The following is a 4411-nucleotide window of genomic DNA, read 5'->3' as shown; positions in this document are numbered from 1 at the left end:
CCTTAACCATTATGCCACCTGTTGGCCCCTGGTGTTTTATCTTTGAAATAGCACGGAATACTCCCATACAGTCTTCCTTGTGTATTTGCTTACGTCTGTCTTCTTTACCAGAATATAAACTCTACTAGAGAGCGGGCTTTCTCTGTTGTGTTCAGAATATTCCTAGTGCCTGGAATAATGTCTTGCAAATAGTCAGGCCCGATAAATGGTTAGCTAGTGAATAAATGAGTAAAACCTGGGAAAGAGACTTTCCTAAGTGACAGAGGAACAGGATGCTTTAGATGTGGCCCTATCAGGGCTAGGGAACGAAGCCAAATGCCGTTTTTAGGTTTATTCATGATCCATATACCGAACCTCTAAGTTATTAGAGATTTTCTGAGGCCTGATGTCTGTGGTGCTATTAAATGCACTTATACAATGACAGCCTCTTATCTTGGGAAGGTAAGAGACTGACCTCATTCTCAGTTGATCTGATCAACTGAAAAGCAAAATGTGTCGTTAATTTTAGGATCCATTATATGTGACATTTTTGTCTTGCTAAAGGTTAGGGGTCAATGGGAGAATTGGAGAAAGCTTGCTAACCAATGTATCTTCATTCACATTTAGAAATTAGCTGGCACTGGGCACAGTCCATGTCCTCACCCTGATTGGAGGTCTAGGTCTTAGTTTTCCGGGAAGGGCTGCTGTCTGTGCTGCGTCCTCAGTGTCTAAAATATCTTATTCATGCATAAACAGAGGGCAGGCGTGATTCAGACAGGATGAATCCCTGAACCTCACAGACAGGAGAAAAATGTAGAGTCGTGATACTTAAAACATTTCTCAGCCTTAGCTGTCAGTGCTGGTACCCACTTCAGCACATTTCTGCAATGAACTCTGCAGAGAGGAGGTCAGTGACACCATAAAAAAGAATTTTGCAATTAAAAAGGCTTAGAGGGATCACTGGCAAGATGGCCTTTCTTTCTTTCCATTTTTTTTTTTTGCAAAACAAAACCCAAAAAACCAAAAACCAAATCACTTAAAGAAGTAAACTTATGACAAGTATTTCTTTACATCAGTTCTGTCCATCAGTCAAAGTGAAGGGAACCAGGCAGAAAAGTCACCATCTGAGAAACTCTCAAAGGGCAGTTTTTAGAGCTTGTTCTCTGTTTGAGAAGCCAACCTTAACCAGAGGGTATCTCGCAGGTGGCTTCCGTGGTACTTAAAGTTTGATCATCTCCAGAAAAAGATGATAGGATGAAGAAATACGATAAAGATAAAACAGCTTATGGAGGAAAGTTCTACCTTTTTGAAGCAGCTGTAATTATTACCATTTAATTAATTAATTAATCAATTGTTCTAGGGCATGTGTGCTCACTGGAAACGAAGAGAGACAGACAGATTCGGAGAGAGGGAAAGTGAGAAATCACCCCCTGGGGGATGGCCATACTGCAATCCCTTCTCTATTCTCCTCTTGGGGTTTTGGGCATGCATACACATGCTTGGTGTGATTTTTTTAAGCCACGGGGTTTGAGATGCAAACTGTGATTGGTCATGTGGGAGTCAAGCACTTCAGCCTCTATGCCACCTGCTGGCCCAAGTCTTAGCTCTTAGTCTTACTATTTTTATTTACTAGGTGAATGGTAGTGATTTAAAAATATTATATTATGGTCAAGGTGATGGGATAATGGTAATTCAACTATTATTTCATCCAACTCACATGAGAAAAGGGTTTGTGTCCTATCCTGGGATCTCCCTGAGTACGTTGCTCTAGGCAGGCGAGGCTGGGGGTGGATCGTGGTGTGAAGAACCTGTTGGAAGGGTGTCTCTCTCTCTCTTGTTTTCTGTCTTTGTCTTTTTCTTTCTCATGGAACAAATAAATACATAAACTTTAAAAAATACATAAACTTAAAAAAATACAAGGGCCAGCAGGTGGCGTGGTGGTTAAAGGCACTGATTTTCACATGGCCAACCGTGGTTTGAGTCCCGGACCTGATGGCCTGGTTTCTCACTTTCCCTTTCTCTCTGTCTCTGTCTGGTCAAATAAAAAAATAATAATAACAAATGGAAATATTAAATAATAATTTTTTTCTTTTTTTGGGAGAGGCTTTTTTTGCTATAGGGTGCATGCGCTAGCCAGACAGACAGAGAGAGACAGAGAGACAGAAAGCAAGAAATCACCCCCTAGGGTGGATGGCCACGCTGCAATCCCCTCTCCTCCATTCTCCTCTCGGGATCTTGGGCACGCACGCACATGCACCTGGCGTGAATTTAAGCCACCGGGTCTGGGACTTGAACCGTGGTTGACTCCATGGGAGTCCAGCGACATAGCCATTACACTAACTGCTGGTCCCTAAATAATTCTTTAAAAAAAATACAACAAAGGAGTTCATTGGCATATACCACATAATATAATAGTCAATGCATGTTTTACTGTATTTGACCCATCTGGGCCTCAGGAATTAGATCTTACCAGCAGTTCAGTAAATGAGCTGAAATAGACCAAGTCAGAGACAACAAAATGAACGAGAAAGTATATAGTAAGAGTCCTGAATGTCTAGGGTCCTCTTACTGCTCTAAGGGGAAGCGGGTCTTTCAGTGTGCCATTGTGCAATGCTGAGTGACTGCACAAGTTGACTGTAGTCCAGCCTCTTTCTTGAATAGAAGTCAATTAGGACCCATAAGGAGAGAGCACTTTGGATGAGGAGCTATAAATTAGAAACTTGACTGGTCCTTTCAAGTAGTTGTTTGGAATGACTGGGAAGACACACACACACGCACACGTGCGCGCGCACACACACACACACACACTCACACATGCAGCAAAATGAACACATAGTTTGTGAGGGGACAGATCAGAAGGCTCAGAGAGTATTAGAACTGGAATCTTAGGAGAAATGGAGAAGAAAGGATTTTGGTATGATCATTCCCCTAGGGGTGCTTTCTAACTTTCCCTCTTTCTTTGGTGAGTGCATGCATATTATAGCAAAAATTTTCAAAAAAGAACAACCTTGGTCAAGTCTACAATACATCTGGTTTCTAGGGTGTGCTTGAATTTCATTTTATAATGTTAGCATACAACAAAAAGCATTACTCAGATATAGTGTGGTTCAGATAACGATACAATTTGCATAGTTTCTCTTATTATAAATGCTAGAAATTTTAAATTTTCTTCTCGCTGGTGAAATACCAGGTGTGTATGCTCTTGCTTTGATCCATAAGACACTTTATAAGGAGAAGGCCTTCAGAGACAAGGTATTTTTGGCCTTTGTCACTGCCTGGTGCTCTTTTTCCTGTTGTTCATGAACCTAACAAGTGGAAGGTCGCATGGTCCACTTTTGGAAATGATTAAAGGTGGCACTTCGCTCCAGAGTAAAGGTGTAATCTTATTAATCTGTACCAGAGTACATCTCATAGGCAGAGAACAGAGAAATTTCATCTTGGCCACTCTCACATACAGTAGATAGACAATATATTTCCTACGCACTGTTCTAGGGTCTGGGGCTGTAAAAGAAGTATCTTGGGCAGTTGCAGAAAGTTAGAAGGTGACTTCTGATAAACAGTCAGTCAGTAGCTTTATACTAAGCACGAGGATTGCCAACAGTACTTTTAATGGTAACGAGATAATCATGAGGGCAAGGCTCCGAGAGACTCCAAGACTTTATTGACAGCAATAATGTAAGGTTAAGGATTCACCGAAGAGCTCATGTGCAGAGAAAGCTATTTATGAGAAAAAACAATTAGGACCTTGTGGGCTCACAGCAAAATCCTGTAAGTGATTTTCTCTGGTTAGAGTAAGGGGCAGTTAAAAAGCACCACCTTTAGTAGAATAGGAAAACTAGGGAAAATAAATCATGATATTATTTTAGAACCTTCGTAACTGATACTGATAATTAAGTTTCCCAGAATCCCCCTTACCACGGACCTTTGACTTTCTGAGAGGGCATCAAATTTGTCATCTTTAGTCACAGTTCTGGAGAATTAATAGGATATTACCTTACCAGTTGTCAATTATAGACATTTATCATATTTTAATCATATGAATAGTGTTTCTATAGGTATTAAAAACGTACATATATATACTTTTTTTGAACCTGATTTTATTTTTTTTCTATCTAGATAACAGAGTTGACATTCCTTCAAAATGGACTCCATTTCTGCAGTGTGCTACTTTTTCATTTCTGAGGTAAACATTTAATTACCTGTTAAATTAGTTTTGTATTAGTGGATGATGAACTAATGTACAAGCTTATTAAAGGTATTTACTTTTTTAATAGAACATTCTGTGAGACACAGTACTTTAACTCAGAGGGTTGGGTCTTTGATCAGATCCTCTGTGTGGTGGAGCGCTCTGTGCATGGCGGTGGTGGGGCAGGGGATGTTGGGGAGTGATGTCATCGCTGAAGCCCTCACCCGTGGAGCTGGTTGCCCAGCT

At 40.6% G+C, this 4411-nt stretch overlaps 1 long non-coding RNA gene across 1 annotated transcript in view; it reads left to right on the top strand.

Moving 5' to 3' along the window:
- The window catches only part of LOC114007130 (uncharacterized), a 99646-nt gene extending 95484 nt beyond the window's left edge, over positions 1 to 4162 (top strand). The window contains exon 3 of the long non-coding RNA XR_003548767.1: positions 4096 to 4162. This is a non-coding gene — a long non-coding RNA (uncharacterized LOC114007130). The remainder of the gene's footprint in view (positions 1 to 4095) is intronic.
- The last annotated feature ends 249 nt before the right edge of the window (positions 4163 to 4411 follow it).

Source organism: Tupaia chinensis, unplaced genomic scaffold (genome assembly GCF_000334495.1).
Source record: "Tupaia chinensis unplaced genomic scaffold, TupChi_1.0 Scaffold000127_1, whole genome shotgun sequence".
NCBI lineage: Eukaryota > Metazoa > Chordata > Mammalia > Scandentia > Tupaiidae > Tupaia > Tupaia belangeri.
This window is presented reverse-complemented; position numbering and strand designations above follow the sequence as displayed.